The 22157-nt window shown below is 43.7% G+C and overlaps 1 protein-coding gene and 1 non-coding gene across 2 annotated transcripts in view; both read left to right on the top strand.

Moving 5' to 3' along the window:
* Positions 1-22157, top strand: part of LOC126092080 (protein FAM110B) — a 501532-nt gene that overhangs the window by 55169 nt on the left and 424206 nt on the right. The window lies entirely within an intron of this gene.
* LOC126093528 (U6 spliceosomal RNA) lies at positions 1341-1447 on the top strand. The gene has a single exon (XR_007521670.1). It is a non-coding gene; the product is annotated as a U6 spliceosomal RNA (small nuclear RNA).

Genomic DNA, 22157 nt, shown 5'->3' on the forward strand with positions numbered 1-22157 from the left:
ATTTGTGGTAAGTTCCTATGGGACCAAACTGCTAAGCTCATCGGTCCCTAGGCTTATACACTACTTAATCTAACTTATATTAACTTACGCTAAGGGCAACACACACACCCTTGCCCGAGGGAGGACTCGAACCTCCGACGGGGGATGCCGCACGAACCTTGACAAGACGCCCAAGACCTCGCGGCTACAGCGCGCGGCGTATCGTGTTTCTTTATGCACTTACACAAAAGAAGAGCATACAAATAAGGGCGGATACTTTCACAAATAATTGTAAATATCGCGATATATGTATACATAATCTCATTATAGCATAAGAAGTAAAACCTTTGTTTTTTCTTGTTTCAGGTGAGTGCTGCGCTATGCAAAAATGGCTACGAACTGGGGTGATATCACATTCATACGGTAAGAGCCCGTCAGGGGTTCCTTATTGTCATTACAAATGTTTTGTTTTTGTAATGTACACTTAAGTAAATTTTTGTATTGAGTAAGTTAAAAGATCACATTTTCTGTGTTTCCGTCAAATGATCATCAGATATCACAGTAAATTCCTTTCTTTTTGGTTTGTTTGTTGGTTCATTCCTCTCTCTCTTCTCTCTCTCTCTGGTTTATATTCCTTCATCAGAGAGCTCCAACACGGGTCCAAGAGACTAAACGCCCTTTCATATCACTACATTAGCCCTTCGTTCACTCTATGTACGCTGCCATAGTGGACAATGGGAACTGCATACTGCATTTTTTAAGGACTACAATATCTTCACTTTGCTGTTTGCCTTGCTCAAGAACAGGTATAGGTCGACAGAAAAGCCAGGATTTGTTTGCTCATACGAAATAAATTTTAAAAATGGCCAGCAAAGTAGTACCGATGAAGGTCTACAGTAGGTCCCATCCTTTAATAATTTATTCCGGGATTAAACGTATTCGTAGTTTGAACTTACTGTAAGATTAAAACTGTCTGCCGGTCCGCGTCTCGAACTCAGGATCTCTGCCTTTCGCAGGCAAGTGCTCTACCGACTGAGCAATTCAAGCACGACTCACATCCCGCTCTCATAACTTTACTTCCGTCATTATCTCTTTCCTACTTTACAAATTTCGTAGAAGTTCTGCTGCATGCCTTGTAGGAAAAGCACTCCTGGAGGAAAGAGATTGTGGAGACATGCCTTAGCCACTGCCTGAGGGGATGCTTTCCAGAATGAACTTTGTAAGGTACGAAATGAGGTCCTGACCGAACTAAAGCTGAAAACAAAATGTGTGGTACGATGACCTGGTGCAACTGGACGCCAATTGGGCGACGTGCAGCTGTGGAGACGGGTCTTAAGTCGTGATTGGATACCTCAGTCGGTGTACTCGCTTCGGCGTTATATACAGTAAAATTCGAATGATACAGAGAAGACTAGTATGTCCCCTGAGCAAGAATCACGTGCAAAATCGTGAAGTGTTCCACGTTTTCGACAATGGATGAACAAAAAGTAGCAATCACAACGTGTACTTCATAACCCACACACGGTTCAAAATGCTTTCTGTTCCCAGGTGAGTTCTTTTATGCGAGAATGAAAAACAACGCATTTCTCTGGTTGGTAGCCAGTTATAACTACTACTCAATTAACAAGAAAATCGAAATACGTCTTGAAGATTACTGTATTACTTGACAGTGGAGCACAAAGAACTGCTGCATTGCATGAAGCTCAAAGATAACTTCGGCAGATTGTTCATTGCTGTACTGTGATACTGGTACATGCTATTCAACAGAGAAGCACTCCGTCTTCAGGCCATAAGTGGCCCATAGGGACCATCCGATCGCCGTGCCATCCTTAGCTGAGGATGCGGATAGGAGGGGCGTGTGGTCAGCACACCGCTCTCCTGGTCGAGTAGCTCCTCAAGTGGCATCACAAGGCTGACAAGGGAACCTCCTCGTCGCACCCCCCTCAGATTTAGTTATACGTTGGCACAGTGGATAGGCCTTGAAAAACTGAACACAGATCAATCTTGAAAACAGGAAGAAGTTGTGTGGAACTATGAAAAAAATAAGCAAAATATACAAACTAAGTAGTCCATGCGCAAGATTGGCAACATCAAGGATAGTGTGAGCTCAGGAGCGCCGTGGTCCCGTGGTTAGCGTGAGCAGCTGCGGAACGAGAGGTCCTTGGTTCAAGTCAGCCGGCGTGGTAACTAAGCGTGTTCGGTCAGAGGGTTAGCTGCCCTCTGTAACAAAAAAACTGCTTTAATGGATCAACGACGAACTGAAACGGGTGTCATGCGATGTCCGCCCCGAGCAGATACAAAGAACGGAGACGAACAAAATGAGATTAAAAAAAAAAAGTGAAAAAAAAGTATTCCCTCGAGTGAAAAGTTTAATTTTTTATTTTCAGACAATTATTATCTGTCCGTCAGTCCGTCCGATGCGAGGTAACTGCGCCGTAGTATGGGGACACATAATCAACTTCGCTCTCCATAATTCCAGGACATGTTCAGATTTGCTTGGACATATGCAGGATTTGACGGTCTACACACGGAAAAATTGGAAAACGTTAAAAACGTATGTTTTGACAGAGCACAGGGAAAACTGTGCGACTGTGAAAGTGTTGCATTCATTTGTTGCAGTTTATGTGACAAACTCTTATGTTTTCATCTTTTTTGGGAGTGATTATCACATCCACAAGAAAACCTAAATCGGGCAAGGTAGAAGAACCTTTTTACCCATTCACCAAGTGTACAAGTTAGGTGGGTTGACAACATATTCCTGTCATGTGACGCACATGCCGTCACCAGTGTCGTGTAGAATATATCAGACGTGTTTTCCTGTGGAGGAATCGGTTGACCTATGACCTTGCGATCAAATGTTTCCGGTTCCCAATGGAGAGGCACGTCCTTTCGTCTACTAATCGCACGGTTTTGCGGTGCGGTCGCAAAACTCAGACACTAAACTTATTACAGTGAACAGAGACGTTAATGAACGAACGGACAGATCATAACTTTGCGAAAATAAAGAAAGTAAACTTTTCACTCGAGGGAAGACTTGAACCAAGGACCTCTCGCTCCGCAGCTGCTCACGCTAACCACGGCGCTCCTGTGCTCACACTATCCTTGATGTTGCCAATCTTGCGCATGGACTACTCAGTTTGTATATTTTGCTTATTTCTTTCATAGTTCCACACAACTTCTTCCTGTTTTCTCGATTGATCTGTGTTCAGCTTTTCAAGGCATATCCACTGTGCCAACTTATAACTAAATCTGAGGGGGGGGTGCGATGGGGGGGGGGGGCGGTTCCCTTGTGAGTGCACCCCGAAAAATGGCAACAGCGCAGGGCGGAAATGGCAACAGCGCAGGCCGGCCGGGATGGTCACCCATCCAAGTGCTGGCCACGCCCGACAGCTCTTAACTTCGGAGATCTGACGGGAAGCGGTGTATCCACCGCGGTAATGCCGTTGCACTATTTAACAGAGCTTTTGGTTAGAAAATAAGGGGGGGGGGGGAGTCAGCTTCTTTGAAAGTGAACACTTCCTTTCCTCCCTCAAGCAGAAACTTTTGGTTTCCAAAGAAACTATTTCCCAATAGCATACTGCATTTTTTTAAGGACGACAAAATCCTCACTTTGCTGTTTTCCTTGCTGAAGAACAGATATAGAACGACAGAAAAGCCAGGATTTGTTTGTTCATACGAAATAAATTTTTACGAGTAGAAATTGTATCATTGTTTTAAGATAGGAAGAACTTTTGGTTTCATAGAAGGAAAAAATATAGGTAGAGCTCTGGCCTCTTAAGGCAGAAGTTCCGGGTTCGAGTCCCGATCCAGTGCACAGTTTTAATCTATCAGGAAGTTTCAAACTAGCACAAACTGCGATGCCTAGCTAGTTTATTGTCGTACTCACAGTTGATTAAAAATATACTTGTCTGATTGTGGAACAATGAGATATGTGTAGGGAGATTTGTGTCTTTTTCACTGCGCTAGCTTTCGTTGCTCATTTGGGAGGCTATGCGTGACAGCTCTGGAGGTGACTGCTATGTGAAACGCAATATATTTCGGCGGGCTGCTGTGACAAGCGGGCTGATAAGACTAGTGACGAAGTAATTAGACGGCGTGGGGAGGCTGCAGCAGATATTGCGTGTTCTGCACGCCGGAGTGACAGCGGTTCTCTTACACTGAGGGATTGAATGTTTGCTTACGGCTGCCGTTAGTCTAAATTACACTGAGGTAGCAGACGGTCGGTTCTCCTACGCAATGGTCTCGGTGCTGTTCGCAACCAGTCCTCCTCGTTTCGTTGTATCCCAAGTGAAAGTGACCACGAATTGCAGGACTTGTTTAATGGAATCAACAGTCTATCACACACTAAGAATTTAAAGTAAACAAAAAACACGAAAATAGTGAGGAGTAGCCGCAGAAACGGCGTCAGCGATAACTTTAACAAGAAAATTGGGGGCCGAGAATTAGACGAAGTGAAGAAATTTTACTATCTGGGAAGGAAAAGAACTCGTGATGGATGAAGCCAGGATGATGTAAGAGGCAGACTAGTACACGCAAAGACGGCATTCCTGGCCGAAAGAGTTTACCAGTATCATGCACTGGCGTCTGTTCGATGAAGAAAATTTTGAGAAGGTACTTTTGGTATGGTATCGATGGCTACGATGCCACGGCGTAGGTGCAAGTTGTTAGGTTGACACTACGACACCGACACCGACGACAGCGCCCTCTAACCGGCGCTGTAGAGCTCTACGAGCGTCGCTCCAGATTCTGCCCATTTGATCAAGAGCAGGCGGCCGGGACACCTCGCTTCAGCTTCGCTTCATATAGAGAATTTGCACTACTTACGACGGGTGTAAGACTTCGCACCTACGTGCTCCTCAGTGCAAATTTAGGTATTCACGTTATTATGTAGGCAACGGCCTTGTCGCAGTGGATACACTGGTTCCCGGGAGATGACTGAAGTTAAGGGCTGTTGGGCGTGGCCGGCACTTGGATGGGTGACCATCCAGCCGCCAGGCACTGTTGCATTTTTCGGGCTGCACTCAGCCTCGTGATGTCAATTGAGGAGCTACTCCGGTCAAGAATACCATCATAACGACCGGGAGAGCGGTGTGCTAACCCCGCGCCCCTCCTATCCGCATCCTCCACTGAGGATGACACGGCAGTCGGATGGTAGCGGTAGGCCACTCGTGGCCTGAATACGGAGTTCTTTTACGTTATTATGTATTCAGCTAATATTGTGATATAGCAAAACCATGTCTAAGGGCAGTACTGAGAGATTTTCACCTTTTCCTGCTCCTACTCACTTCCTACATTCGGCCTACCCTCCAGTTTACAGCAGCAGACCGACGCGCCGCCTGCCAGGCGGGATACAAAATTTGGAGCACAGCATTACGTAGTAGTGAATCGTGGATTGTAGAGAAATCGAGAAAGAAGAGTGATGTGTATGGATCGTCTGGGTGGAACAGCTCGCACGCGTCGTATTAGGTTTAGATGTTCCGACGTGGACGGAGGAACTGGGGAAATGCAAACAAATTAGTGACACACGAATATAGACTTTACTGCGCTGCAGTATTTAACTAAAGTTGTACAACAACTCGTTGGATGTACTTGCGGACAGATACAAGTAAACAGTGGCCTTTCAAGGCGTGCGTTACTGAATACAATGTCGACAAGAGTATGTCTGTCCTGGGCGCAACACTGTCAATCACTGTAGTAATCACTTGTTCCTATGCGAAGGCTGTAGAAGGTTCCAGTTTATTTATTTATTTACATGTCAAGTTCCGTAGGACCAAATTGAGGAGCAAATCTCCAAGGTCATGGAACGTGTCAGTACATGAACTTACAACATAAAAGTAATAACAGATAAAAATAAATGTTCATGAACCTGAAAGAAAATCAGTCCATAAGTTTAAGCAAACGCTATCAGCAATACAATGAGAATCATCTTAATTTTTCAAGGAACTCCTCGACGGAATAGAAGGAGTGACCCATGAGGAAACTCTTCAGTTTCGATTTGAAAGCGCGTGGATTACTGCTAAGATTTTTGAATTCTTGTGGTAGCTTATTGAAAATGGACGCAGCAGTATACTGCACACCTTTTTAAACAAGAGTTAAGGAAGTCTGATCCAAATGGAGGTTTGATTTCTGCCGAGTATTAACCGAGTGAAAGCTGCGTATTGTTGGAAATAAACTAACATTGGTAACAAGAAACGACAATAAGGAATATACATATTGAGAGGCCAATGTCAAAATACCCAGACTCGTGAACAGAGGTCGACAAGAGGTTCGTGAACTCACACCACTTATTGCCCGAACCGCCCGTTTCTGAGCCAAAAATATCCTTCTAGAATGGGAAGAGTTACCCCAAAACATAATACCATACGACATAAGTGAATGAAAATGAGCAAAGTAGACTAATTTACGTGTCGAAATATCACTCACTTTCAATACCGTCCGAATAGTGAAAATGGCAGCATTAAGTCTTTGAACAAGATCCTGAACATGGGCTTTCCACGACAGCTTACTATCTATCTGAACACCTAGGAATTTGAACTGTTCAGTTTCACTAATCATATGACCGTTCTGTGAGATTAAAACGTCGGGTTTTGTTGAATTGTGTGTTAGGAACTGTAAAAACTGAGTCTTACTGTGATTTAACGTTAGTTTATTTTCTACAAGCCATGAACTGAGGTCATGTACTGCACTACTTGAAACCGAGTCAATGTTGCACACAACAGCCTTTACTACCAAGCTAGTGTCATCAGCAAACAGAAATAGTTTAGAGTTACCCATAATACTAGAGGGCATATCATTTACATAAATAAGGAACAGGAGCAGCCCCAACACTGATCCCCCCCCCCCCCCCCACTTGACAGTACCCCACTCAGATCCCACATCACAGCCGTTATCAACATTGTGAATAATGACCTTTTTCTGCCTGTTGCTAAAGTAAGAGGTGAACCAATTTTGAGCTACTCCCCTTATTCCGTAATGGTCCAACTTCTGGAGCAATATTGTGAGATCAACACAGTCAAATGCCTTTGGTAAATCAAAAAATACGCCAAGCGTTCGAAACTTTTTGTTTAGCCCATCCAGTACCTCACAGAGAAAAGAGAATATAGCATTTTCAGTTGTCAAACGACTTCTAAAGCCGAACTGTACATTTGATAGCAAATCGTGTGATATAAAATGATCAATTAACCTTACATACACAGCCTTTTCGATAACTTTTGCAAACACTGATGTCATAGAAATAGGTCTAAAATTATCAACATTATCCCTTTCTCCCTTTTTATAAAGCGGCTTTACTACTGAGTACTTTAATCGCTCGGGAAACTGACCATTCCTAAAGGAAAAATTACAAATATGGCTAAATACAGGGCTAACATGTGCAGCACAGTACTTTAATATTCTACTAGACACTCCATCATAACCATGAGAGTCCTTAGTCTTCACTGATTTAATTATTGACTCAATCTCCCTCTTGTCTGTACCACAGAGGAGTATTTCAGACGTCAATCTCGGAAAGGCATTTGCTAAGAAATTTATATGATTTCCTGTAGAAACTAAATTTTTATTTAATTCACCAGCAATGCTCAGAAAATGGTTGTTAAACACTGTACATTTATCTGATTTATCAGTAACAGAAATATTATTCCTGTAAACTGACTTTATATCATCAACCTTGTGCTGCTGAACAGACACTTCCTTCACAACTGACCACATGGCTTTAATTTTATCCTGTGAATTAGCTATTCTATTTGCATACCAAATACTTTTTGCCTTGCTAATAACATTTTTAAGCACCTTACAATACTGTTTGTAATGGGCTACTGTTGCTTGATTGTGACTACTTCTAACATGTTGATATAATTCCCGCTTTGTTCTACATGATATCCTTATCCCACTAGTCAGCCAACCGGGCTGCCCATTACTGCTAGTACCCCGTTTAGAATGCTCTAATGGAAAGCAACTCTCAAAGAGCATGAGAAATGTGTTATGGAAAGCATTGTATTTATCATCTTTATTATCGGCACTATAAACATCTTGCCACTCTTGTTCCTTGACAAGTTTTGAAAAACTGTCTATTGCTGTTGGATTAACTTTCCTACGTAGTTTGTAATTAAATACGACATTGGTTTGAGTACATAAAATTTGTGCATCATGGTCTGAAAGGCCATTCACCCTTTTACTAACACAATGTCCATCTAGTAATGAAGAATGAATAAAAATATTGTCTATGATTGTGCTACTGTTCCCCTGTACCCTAGTTGGAAAAAACACAGTTTGCATCAGATCATATGAATTTAGGAGATCTACCAACATCCTTTTTCTTGCACAATCATGTACAAAATTAATATTGAAGTCACCGCATATAACTACTTTCTGATACTTCCTACAAAGTGAATCAAGAACCCTCTGTAGCTTAAGCAAAAATGCTCTGAAGTCGGAGTTAGGGGACCTATAAACAACAGCAATTAGAAGTTTAGTTTCACTAAATTCAACTAATGCTGCCGACTTTCAAATATCTGTTCAGTGCAGTGTCGTGTTACGTCTATGTACTCAAATGAAATACTGTTTTTTACTTACAGAGCCACTCCCCCACCCCGCAAGGAACTCCTTGAGAAACAGCCAAATATCTGTAGCCTGGTAAAGGAAGCCTCTGAATTATCAAATTATTTAAGTGGTGCTCTGATATACCAATAATTTCAGAGTTAACATCTATTAGCAGTTCATTAACTTTATCTCTAATACATCCTATATTTTGATGAAATATGCTAATTCCTTCTCTACTTGGAAACATTACATCCTCTGGAGGTGAGCCCTTAGTTGGAGGCACTTCCTTTAAGCAGGTATACCTATTAGATGACTTCAGCCTAAAAAATGTGCAGCTCTAACACCAACTACTACAGGAATTTTTCCATGAGTGATACCACTACCACCACCACCACCCACTACACTGTCACCTATAAGCTTAGCCCATACCTGTTGAGGTGCAGGCCATGCCTAGTGAAACCCCATCTACTGATAGCCCCAACTGGCACCACTGAGATGTGATCCATGCCCTCCGCCATCAGTGCCCTCCCCAGCCCCACATTAACGCGCCTAACAGCCGCATTAAGGTGAGGCAGATCGTGACGCTGAAACAGTGGCACGAAATGCACATTAGTGCCACCAGTTTGAGTAGCTATCTTAACCAAGTCACCACTGACATCATATTCCCCGTCCCTATCGAGACTGTTCCCTGCTCCACCCACTATCAGTTGTAGACTGATCGCCACTGCGAACTGTAAATACGAGCAGCAACACTGGAACTCCGTACTGGAACTGTCGTACGCCAACGCCGAAATAACCTGTCCGTTGCTACCTGTGACCGCAGATTATCACAATGCGGAAGTCCACCTCATTGGTGGCGGCACGGAGGTTGCTAATCGATCCATGGTTATGGTTGTAGGCGCCAGTGACAAACTGTCTCAGCGCGCTAGCTCTGGGTGCACCCTTTGGTGAGGACACAACAAAGAGAATTGAAGTGTTTGAGGCGTGGCGCAATAGAAGGATCTTAAAAATCACATAGACTAATGAGATAAATTAGGAAGTTTTCGACAGACACGAAAATGTGGAAAACACAATAAGAAAAAGCAGGATGATACGACATACAGCAAATAACTGTCTTGGTACCTGGGGGAGCTTAGTGGGAAGGTAGAGACTGGAGTATATCGAGTAAATAACTGAGAAATATTCTAAGATGAAGAGGTTGGTGCAGGAGAGGAATTCATGGCGTGTTGCATTAAACATATCGGAAGACTGATTACTAGACACAAAAAACGTGAGGGAAACAGAAATTAGAACGTTTCGTGGAGAAGAATTTTGGTTTAATAACCTTATTTTTCTACTTAGGCGCCGGCCGGAGTGGCCGAGCGTTTCTAGGCGCTACAGTCTGGAACCGCGCGACCGCTACGGTCGCAGGTTCGAATCCTGCCTCGGTCATGGATGTGTGTGATGTCCTTAGGTTAGTTAGGTTTAAGTGGTTCTAAGTTCTAGGAGGCTGATGACCTCAGAAGTTAAGTCCCATAGTACTCAGAGCCATTTTTTTCTACTTAGGCTGTATTTATTTGGACTTTCTCGTTTCATAACTGTTTGCGGCTTTTTAATGCATTGTCGAGTGTTTATCTAAGGTGCCACAACTATGAAAATGACAGAGTTTTCATATTATTTGTTTCCATTAGATCTGATTTATAAATCGTGTTATTCTTGGTGGCTTTCAGTACAATTTGTGTACAAAAGCTAATGGAAGGGCTTCCTGGTGTTGTGTTGCCATTTCCATACGTGTGGCATCTTGTTCTAACTACACAACCTATCAAATAGGTTTGAAACGAGAAATATATCTGAATGAATACAGACCAAGTGTAAAAATAGCGCCTTCATTTGATAAATTTATTGCTCTGCTGTCCACTATGTAGGAGAATTGCATTGTATTCGAAGTTCGACAACATAAAATTTCTGGTGGAGCAATATCCCTAACTTCGGTTTGCTGAATAATCCTTGAACATATTCTCAGTTCGAATATAATAAATCTTCTTCAGACTGAGAAACTTGTGTCCACGAATCGGCATGGTTTTAGAAAGCATCGCTCGTTTTAAACTCAGCTTACCCTTTTGTCGCATGATATACTGCGAACTATCGATGAAGGGCAACAGACAGATTCCCTATTTTTAGATTTTCGATAGGTGTGCGACAAGGTGCCCCATTGCAGGCGGTTAAAAAAGGTACGAGCATATAGAACAGGTTCACAGGTATGTGAGTGCCTCGAAGACATTTTAAGTTACAGAACACAGTATGTTGTCATCGACGGTGATTGTTCATCAGACATAAGGGTATCATAAGGAGAAGTAGGACTACTGTTGTTATCTATATACGTAAATGATTTGGTGCACAGGGTGGAAAGCAATCTGCCTTTGTTTGCTAATGATGCTTTGATGTAGGCTAAGGTGTCGGGTTTGAATGGCTGTAGGAGGATACAAGATAACTTAGCCAAATTTCTAGTTGATGTTATGAGTGGTAGCTCGCACTAAATGTGGAAAAATGGAAGTTATTGCTGATGAGTAGGAAAAACAAACCTATAGTGTTCGGATACAGCGTCAGTAGAGTTGTGTTTGACACAGTCACGCCGTTTAAATAACTGGGTGTATCTTTTCAAAGTGATATGGAACTAGCATGTGAGGTTTCAATAAGGGAAGCATGTGAGGTTTCGATAAGGGGAACGACACCAGTGAAACAATTCTGAATTGCGTTTAGTTAAAGAAGGAAGGGTGAAAGAAAAATCAGCATATCTTTGTAGAGTTTGTGGACCCATAGAATATCTGTGAGGTTAGAACAAAATGTGGAGATTGGTCACAGAAATGGCCATGATGGGCAGGCGCGACGATTTGTCGTTAAGGTCATAAATTTAATGGCGGTGAGACGGAGAAAGGAGTGTCAGTGCTGAAGGAAAATCTGAGGGGACGTGCGAGCAAAACTTTAAAGTTCAGTAAGGCGGTTGTGTGCAAACTACGACACTAAGGGCAGGAGATTAAAGGCTGTGGGAGTCAGATATCTGTCTCGAGAACAAGAGGCGAAGTTCAGACAGTAAACACCTAGTGGCTGTATGGATAAATGTGATATTATCCACTAATTTCTTCGTTATTTTAGGCAGTACATAGAAAAGACAGCTTTGCGAAAACTTCGCAACCTCTGTCGAATAGAAATGGAATTCAAGGCTGGAACGGTTAAAAAAATGGGAAAATTATGCTGTGGGATTTAGTTTTGAAAGGCGACAGAAACAATAGTTGCAGTAGTGGAAGGAAGGTCGGGTAGCATGGGACAGCGGATTGTATCGGCCAAGAGCTGTTTCTAAAACTCAAGCACAGGTGGAAGCACGTAAAGCACCACTCAGATGTGAACTGTGTAGAAAAACATCCTCACGCGATTTTGAATCAAAACGACAGTGCGCATCGCAGTGGCAACAAGGTATCTACTGCTGACGGGTTTTTAGCTGCACGACGGTAACTGCAGCGTTTTGTACCTTGTTTGCAAGTTAACTGATATTACATTTTTGCAGTATCTTTAGTTACAACTGACATTCAATATGTTGTAGGCTGTAGCAATGTCTACATCTACATTTATACTCCGCAAGCCACCCAACGGTGTGTGGCGGAGGGCACTTTACGTGCCACTGTCATTACCTCCCTTTCCTGTTCCAGTCACGCATGGTTCGCGGGAAGAACGACTGCCGGAAAGCCTCCGTGCGCGCTCGAATCTCTCTAATTCTACATTCGTGATCTCCTCGGGAGATATAAGTAGGGGGAAGCAATATATTCGATACCTCATCCAGAAACGCACCCTCTCGAAACCTGGCGAGCAAGCTACACCGCGATGCAGAGCGCCTCTCTTGCAGAGTCTGCCACTTGAGTTTGTTAAACATCTCCATAACGCTATCACGCTATCACCAAATAACCCTGTGACGAAACGCGCCGCTCTTGTTTTGATCTTCTCTATCTCCTCCGTCAACCCGATCTGGTACGGATCCCACACTGATGAGCAATACTCAAGTATAGGTCGAACGAGTGTTTTGTAAGCCACCTCCTTTGTTGATGGACCACATTTTCTAAGGACTCTCTCAATGAATCTCGACCTGGTACACGCGTTACCAACAATTAATTGTATATGATCATTCCACTTCAAATCGTTCCGCACGCATACTCCCAGATATTTTACAGAAGTAACTGCTACCAGTGTTTGTTCCGCTATCATATAATCATACAATAAAGGATCCTTCTTTCTATGTATTCGCAATACATTACATTTGTCTATGTTAAGGGTCAGTTGCCGCTCCCTGCACCAAGTGCCCATCCGCTGCAGATCTTCCTGCATTTCGCTACAATTTTCTAATGCTGCAACTTCTCTGTATACTACAGCATCATCCGCGAAAAGCTGCATGGAACTTCCGACACTATCTACTAGGTCATTTATATATATTGTGAAAAGCAATGGTCCCATAATACTCGCCTGTGGCACGCCAGAGGTTACTTTAACGTCTGTAGACGTCTCTCCATTGATAACAACATGCTGTGTTATGGTTGCTAAAAACTCTTCAATCCAGCCACACAGCTGGTCTGATATTCCGTAGGCTCTTACTTTGTTTATCAGGCGACAGTGCGGAACTGTATCGAACGCCTACCGGAAGTCAAGAAAAATAGCATCTACCTGGGAGCTTGTATCTAATATTTTCTGGGTCTCATGAACAAATAAAGCGAGTTTGGTGTCACACGATCGCTGTTTCCGGAATCCATGTTGATTCCTACATAGTAGATTCTGGGTTTCCAAAAACGACATGATACTCGACCAAAAAACATGTTCTAAAATTCTACAACAGATCGACGTCAGAGATATAGGTCTATAGTTTTGCGCATCTGCTCGACGACCCTTCTTGAAGACTGGGGCTACCTGTGCTCTTTTCCAATCATTTGGAACCTTCCGTTCCTCTAAAGACTTGCGGTACACGGCTGTTAGAAGGGGGGCAAGTTCTTTCGCGTACTCTGTGTAGAATCGAATTGGTATCCCGTCAGGTCCTGTGGACTTTCCTCTGTTGAGTGATTCCAGTTGCTTTTCTATTCCTTGGACCCTTATTTCGATGTCAGCCATTTTTTCGTTTGTGCGAGGATTTGGTGCTGCGTTGTTTTCGTAATTATTTCATCCTCGTCGACACACAAGTCGCCGAAATGGCGTCAACTAAAAAGGCTTTATCAGGCTGCCGGGCTCCCCGCAGATGGTGCACCCGGCTTAGCGACACTCATTATCATTGCAGTTACGTTGAGAATTTTTTGTACTGGAGAGAAGCAAAGTGGGGGTTCCGTACTTTGTGAACGCTCGGCCAGGGAGGCACGTCAGCTGCGCCAGGAAGCGCCGTCGACGTGAGGCCTGATCCCGGCTCGTCAACCCAGCTCTCGCATCTGTATCGACCTTATCGACCAGCGCAGCCGCCATCTTGGTCTCGCATTAATTAGCCCTGCGCGCTACACTGGCCATTCCGACTGCAGTTATTAGCAAAAATATTAACCGCTTACTTTCTGCTGCAGGACCTTAATGAGTCCTATAAATTATTCCGCAGATACGACCGAAACCTTTAATACGCTGCTGCTGTTCCGCAGGCTACTAAGAACAGCAAGTGTATAAAAGTGTGTCGTCCTTCAAAGACACACAAGAAACGGTAGTTTGTATTTCTTTTTCAATGCAGAGCGGAGGTCATTTTCGGCGTTCGTATGTCTGTCTCTATTTTGTACAACGATTCCTTTCTTTGCTATAATTTAAAAACTCTGATTTGCAGATTGGACTTCTTTACAGTGGTTTTCAGTGCACAGCCCTCTTTCTCAGTAAGTGTAGAGGCAACTATCATAGCTATGAACTATGAAACGAGGTGAAATTTATCAAATACACAAACAGAGAAGAAAGCCAACATCAAAAAGTAATTAATGTAGAGTAATGAAATTTCCGAATACATTTCTCAAGGTTAAACACTTAGGTGATTAACATAGCAAAATCACAGGTTAATGTAAGCGCGAGGTAAGTCTTTGGAAATGTCAAATGATGGTACATTAATAACCTGTGTAACCACCATAATGTTGAATGCGACATTGCAAACGTGCATTTATTGTGCTGTACACGTGCCGGATGTCGGTTTGTGGGATGGAGTTCCATGCTTGTTGCAATTGGTCGGTGGATGACGCTGCAGTTGTCCCCCGATGACGTCCTATATGTGCTAGATTGGAGATGGATTAGGAGATCGTGTCCGAGCGGATCTAGGCGCTACAGTCTGGAGCCGCGCGACCGCTACTGTCGCAGGTTCGAATCCTGCCTCGGGCATGGATGTGTGTGATGTCCTTATGTTAGTTAGGTTTAAGTAGTCCTAAGTTCTAGGGGACTGATGACCTCAGCAGTTGAGTTCCATAGTGCTCAGAGCCATTTGAACCATCTGAATTTGATCTGGAGATCGAGAAGGCCAAGGCAACATGTCGGCGCTCTGTAGAGCATGTTGGGTTACAACAGCGCTATGTGGGCGAGCGATATCCTGTTGGAAAACATCCGCTGGAATGCTGCTTATAAATGAGTGCACGACAGGTCGATTCACCTGACTGTTGTACAAAACTGCAGTCAGGGTACGAGGGATATCCGTAAGAGCGCTTCTCCCGTTATGCAAAGTCGACCCCAGGCCAGAGTTCCAGGTGTAAGTCCAGTGTGTCTAGAACACAGGCAGGTTTGTTGCATGCTCTCAGCTGACCTCCTCCAAACCAACACACGGCCCCCGCTAGCGTCGAGGCAGAAACAGTTTTCATGAGGAAACACAACAGCCCTCTGCCTTGCTTTCCAATGAGCTCTCGCTTGACACCACTGAAGTCCCAAATGTCTTTCACTGGAATGCACGCTACAGGGCGTCTGTCTCGGAGCTGTCCGTGAAGTAACCGATTTGTTGCAGTTCGTTGTGCCACTGTGGTGACAACTGCTGCTGTAGATGCAGTGCGATGCGCCACAGCCATACGCCGAACACGATGGTCTTTCCTCCCGGTGGTGTCATGTGGCCGGTCGGAACCCGGTCTTCTTGCGACCGTACATTCTCCTGACCACCGCTGCCAGCCGTCATGTACAGTGGCTACATTACAGCTAGGTCCTTCTGCAGTACCGCAGAATGAAGAGCCACTTCCCGTAGCCCTATTACACGACCTCGTTCAGACTCAATCAGGTGTTGATAACGGCGACTTTGTCGCCTTAAAGGATTTCTTGACTAACATCAACACATGAAGTTGAGCTACAAAGGTAAGTAACGGTCACGACCGTACAGCTTGTGATTAAAGTAAACGTGATTTGCGTCCACATACTGGTGCTTCTGGCTCCACTCTTACGCGACTGGCGTGATATTTGAAAAGACGTCATCTTCCAGATTTAGAAACACGCTTACCAAGTTTCGTTTATGTCGCACAACTCCTTCTTGGTCTTGAGATTTCTTTTTCTTTTATTTTGCCGTCAGTGTAATAGGACTTTTCAAAGAAATGGTTCAAATGGCTCTGAGCACTATGGGACTCAACATCTGACGTCATCAGTCCCCCAGAACTTAGAACTACTTAAACCTAACTAACCTAAGGACATCACACACATCCATGCCCGAGGCAGGATTCTAACCTGCGACCGTAGCAGTCACGCAGTTCCGCACTGAAGTGCCTAGAACCGCACGGCCACAGCGGCCGGCAGGACTTATCATTTACAAATAAGAACAAAACATTTTTTCTTTTACTTACCGGACGATAACCACTGGTTTACTTTTACGATTGCCTATATTGTGTGTGATTTATAGCCATCCTCGAATCTATAAACACGAAAACAATACAAATAAATCTAAAAATCAAAATGTAGGCTAACATTATAGATGGAGAAGATTAAAAGTGACATAATTTTTGCGGCACTAGAAGCCCCGTAATTCAGCGGCACATGCCTTGTCATGCGGCTTAATCTAACGTGTACAAGAGCAATAAATGATGAAATCATTACGTAAAGATGACTTACTTACACACTCGTCATCAGAAGTTTTGCATCACCCCGATATATCGTACATTTGTGTTGCTATTGTGACTGTTCCTGTACCGAAAGGAACAACTGACGGTGTTTGTAAATATTCACACAGTTGCCACGAGCGCTGCCTTCGGGTAGAATTTCGCACTCAAATAGATAGGAGCATTTGAGTTGAAAGTAAAACGTCAGTAGGACGTCTGTGGAAGAGTAGCGTGAACATCCCTCGTGCCACGAAGGAGAGTCGTGACAAAGGCCCCCACGTTCGACAGATGCACAAGACGATCGATATCTGCGACTTTCAGTCACAGGAAACGTAGAGAGCGCTCAGGAATTCGGCTACAGGACGACATGTATCACATCAAACTGTCAGTAGACGACTGCGTGGTGCGAATATTAACTCCCCACTACCATGGCGAGCACCACGCCGTACACCAAAACACCACGGCCCCCGCTACAGATGGACAAGAAATCACGCAGAATTGACGCCGCAGGATTGACATCGTGTGTTGTTTGCGGATGATACTCGGATCTGTTTGTACCCTGGTAATCACAGACAATGTACACTGCTGGCCATTAAAACTACTACACCACGAAGATGACATGCTACAGACGCGAAATTTAACCGATAGGAAGAAGATGCTGTGATATGCAAATGATTAGCTTTTCAGAACATTCACACAAGATTGGCGCCGGTGGCGACACCTACAACGTGCTGACATGAGGAAAGTTTCGAACCGATTTCTCATACACAAACAGCAGTTGACCGGCGTTGCCTGGTGAAACGTTGTTGTGACGCCTCGTGTAAGGAGGAGAAATGCGTACCATCACGTTTCCGACTTTGATAAAGGTCGGATTGTAGCCTATCGCGATTACGGTGTATCGTATCGCGACATTGCTGCTCGCGTTGGTCGAGATCCAATGACTATTAGCAGAATATGGAATCGGTGGGTTCAGGAGGGTAATAGGGAACGCCGTGCTGGATCCCAACGGCCTCGTATCACTAGCAGTCGAGATGACAGGCATCTTATCCGCATGGCTGTAACGGATCGTGCAGCCACGTCTCGATCCCTGAGTCAACAGATGGGGACGTTTGCAAGACAACAACCACCTGCACGAACAGTTCGACGACGTTTGCAGCAGAATGGACTATCAGCTCGGAGACCATAGCTGCGGTTACCCTTGACGCTGCATCACAGACAGGAGCGCCTGCGATGGTGTACTCAACGACGAACCTGGGTGCACGAATGGCAAAACGTCATTTTTTTGGATGAATCCAGGTTCTGTTTACAGCGTGATGATGGTCGCATCCGTGTTTGGCGACATCGCGGTGAACGCACGTTGGAAGCGTGTATTCGTCATCGCCATACTGGCGTATCACCCGGCGTGATGGTATGGCGTGCTTTTGGTTACACGTCTCGGTCACCTCGTGTTCGCATTGACGGCCCCTTGAACAGTTGACGTTACATTTCAGATGTGATACGACCCGTGGCTCTAACCTTCATTCGATTCCTGCGAAACCCTACATTTCAGCAGGATAATGCACGACCACATGTTGCAGGTCCTGTACGGGTCTTTCTGGATACAGAAATTGTTCGACTGCTGCCCTTGTCAGCACATTCTCTAGATCTCTCACCAATTGAAAACGTCTGGTCAATGGTGGCCGAGCAACTGGCTCGTCACAATGCGCCAGTCACTACTATTGATGAATTGCGGTATCGTGTTGAAGCTGCATGGGCAGCTGTACCTGTACACGCCATCCAAGCTGTGTTTGACTCAATGCCCAGGCGTATCAAGGCCGTTATTACGGGCAGAGGTGGTTGTTCTGGGTACTGATTTCTCAGGATCTATGCACCCAAATTGCGTGAAAATGTAATCACATGTCACTTCTAGTATAATATATTTGTCCATTGAATACCCGTTTATCATCTGCATTTCTTCTTGGTGTAGCAATTTTAATGGCCAGTAGTGTATTTGGGGACACGCCGGTGATATCTGTCGCCTTGAACATTGTGCTTCGTATGTGCAAGAAGGAGGTGGTGGCGCGATGTTCTGCGGTAGCATTACGTGGAGCCACCGTATACATCTCGTGGTTATTGAGGGCACTTCCACTGCTCTTCTCTACAGAGACTAGGTTCTGCAACGAACAGTGAGATAATATCGCCAAGATTTTGGGGAGTATTTCATCCTGATGGATGATAACTCATCTGATCGTCGCACTGTTCTAGTGAACACTTTCCTTCAGCGTGCTAGGATGAGCAGAATGGAATGGCCTGCCTGTTCTCCAGCCATGAACCCAAATGGGGGAGGGGTGGGGGATAATCGATTGAATCGAGCTGTATTTGAACGTCGACAACGATCGTGTACCCTACGCGATATACGCTGAATCTCCATTCATGAACGGGATAGTTATCACCAAAGGTGGTGAATTGATGATATCATTAACGGTTTGTCACGAAGGATTCAAGCCTGCATCCGAGCAAGGCCACGTTCCACCGGTCAATTTTGGCGTATTTATGAGCAATACGATACATTTATTTACGTCAACAACCAGTCCCTGCATCAATCATCGATAGTCTGCAAGTCTTCCTGCACGTCGTTAGTGTGGCGTTGCAGCCTTCCCACAGACAACAGTGTCGTCCACGAATAGTATCATGTTGCCTCCAACGTTGTCCATTAGGTCGTTAGTACATATTGCAAAGGTAACGACACTATAATGCCCCCTTGGGGTGCTCCTGAAATCACCTTTATACCTCTTGTTTTTTTTTTAATTTTTTAATTTTTTTTTAAAACAAAGTGTCCAGTTCTATCTGCAGAGATGATCTGAATCCAGTCACAAATTTGGTCCCTTTAATTGCCCAAGTGGTTCCTCAGTGTGCTAAAAACTGTGATATAAATTTCCTAAGTATTCCACGTCATTGAGCGAAACCAAATATCAGGGGGACGGGAAAGTTATGGTGTAGTTTTACACTACATTCAAACAGATGTTATTAAAAACTTTTTATTTTTAATCAATGATGTAATCACCTTCGTTATCAACAACTTTTTGCCATCTAAGGTACAAATTTTCAATACCGAATCGACAAAAATCAACAGGTTTTCGAGCAAAATATCTGGCGATGGTATTTTGGACGTCATCCACATTTTCACGTTTTTTACCTTTTAGAAAATGCTGTAGCGTTCGGAATAAATGGAAATCCGTCGGCGCAATATCTGGCGGATATGGTGGGTGACACAATACCTCCCACAAGCTGTACTTCGTAGCGATTGCTTCGGAGAGAGTGCCTTCTGCGTTTTGGATTATCATAAAGGACCCATTTTTCATAAGTAGCATGTCGTAGATTGATTAGCTTCGTTTGTCTTTACCAACCTACTGCCAATGTTCTTGGGTGGTTGACTAAATTCGGTTGAGAGTATTTGGACACGGATTTGTTTCTGCTTCCGCCGTAATCATGTCTTTGTCAAAAGTCGGTGGTCTTCTTGATCAATATGAGTTGCAAAGGTCAAAATTACTGGATTTGAACTTAAATCCACCATTGGCATTTACAAACGTCTAACGCACTAGGATCAGTTTCGCAAGTATTTTTGGTAGCAACTGATGCATTACTACATTTTCAAAACCCAAAAAGCATATAATGCCATATGTACTTCCCCTGGTAGTCGGCTGGCCATTTCACCATAAAGAAATAAGAATGAATTATTTACAAGTAAACAGGTCACTATAACCTTCAAATCTCTTTGGCACGACTTTCTTTGATGTACGAAAATGAGTTGATGAATGACAAACGAATATCGACATATGCACAAACGACATTACTTTCCGGTCCCCCTTGGCATGGATTGCGAATCACGGTGCGAAATGCTGTTTTGGACTCAAAGTGTTTCCACATTTGAATCGTTTTAATGATTACTTTACGATAGACTTGTGATTTGTAGTCAAACACTCCGTGAGCCGAAGCCTTCCATTCCTATTATTGTCTTTCAGGTAAATTTATTACATGGTCGTTTTCTATCCCGCATGTATTTAAGTGACCGAACAAACAACTACGTACTGCCTGTTAACTTGCCACATACAATCTAACGAGACTGTGTCATGGCATTGTGAAACTTTTGTCCAAAGATATGTATTTGCATGACATACTTGCAACAACACGGAGGGCGTTTACACTCATATTCGCAACGGAGCATTGTGCATGAATGTAAATTCCGTAGGCCATAACTTGATGAATAACAAACAGTGTTGTACATCGCTTGAAGCGTGCTCCGCTATTATTTTGCGCTTTCATATTCGTTACTATGCGCCAGGTCGCTAAATACAAATAATACGTGGGCAGACAGTTGGTATTTCCCTCCTATAGTCTGCAGAACGAACCGTGCTGCTACCGGAACTGCAGCACTCTAACAGGCCACGGCCGGCCTAACACTTTGTGCATCTGCAACAGTTGAGTTAGCACCCTAATCATATTTCCCTTTAGATTGCTTGCCATTCTCCTAAATATGTTCACATTGACTTCATTCCGACAATTGCCTTTCACTGTTTACAGTATAGGTCTACAACGTGAATGGAGGTAGGCTAATTTTCAGCCCTTGTTCCATTACTCTTCGAGAATATCACATACCTACTCTTCTTTCTAGATTATTCTGCCATAACCCACATATAATTTCGATTTAGTGTTTTCATCCGTTGGAGCCACAGAAACTATGCCTTCAACTGATATTTCCGACGTACAACTTCCGGTAATTTTCCGAGTGAGCTAACATGCAGAAGTAAGGCGATGTAGATATGACCTAATGTGGGCTTAAGCGATGGGAAAAACGAAGTAGAGAGATTTAAATACATGGATTACCTGCCATGTATGGGAAGCTTTCAAAAATATGTCGAATGCCCGCCAATTACACAGTTAAAGTGACCTGTCGCCTTCAGCCGAACACAGCAACACTTGTGTTCCGTGAAGGACGGTTGAGTGCTCCACAAGGCAGGAGTTAACATGATTCACTGAAGTGTGGCCTTTCATGCATCGTGCAGACGACACGTACAGTCCATGAGGGATGCGCGGAACACCGAAGGAACAGGGGATTCGGAGTAGGTATTAAAATCCATGGAGAAGAAATAAAAACTTTGAGGTTCGCCGATGACATTGTAATTTTCAGAGACAGCAAAGGACTTGGAAGAGCAGTTGAACGGAATGGACATTCTCTTGAAAGAAGGATATAAGATGAACATCAATAAAAGCAAAACGAGGATAATGGAATTTAGTCGAATTAAGTCGGGTGATGCTGACGGAATTAGATTAGGAAATGAGACACTTAAAGTAGTAAAGGAGTTTTGCTATTTGGAGAGCAAAAAAACTGATGATGGTCGAAGTAGTGGAGATATAAAATGTAAACTGGCAATGGCAAGGGAAGCGTTTCTGAAGAAGAGAAATTGTTAACATCGAGTATAGATTTAAGTGTCAGGAAATCGTTTCTAAAAGTATTTGTATGGAGTGTAGCCATGTATGGAAGTGAAACATGGACGATAAATAGCTTGGACAAGAAGAGAATAGAAGCTTTCGAAATATGGTGCTGAAGACTGCTGAAGATTACATGGGCAGATCACATAA

Source organism: Schistocerca cancellata, chromosome 7 (assembly GCF_023864275.1).
Source record: "Schistocerca cancellata isolate TAMUIC-IGC-003103 chromosome 7, iqSchCanc2.1, whole genome shotgun sequence".
NCBI classification, from domain to species: domain Eukaryota; kingdom Metazoa; phylum Arthropoda; class Insecta; order Orthoptera; family Acrididae; genus Schistocerca; species Schistocerca cancellata.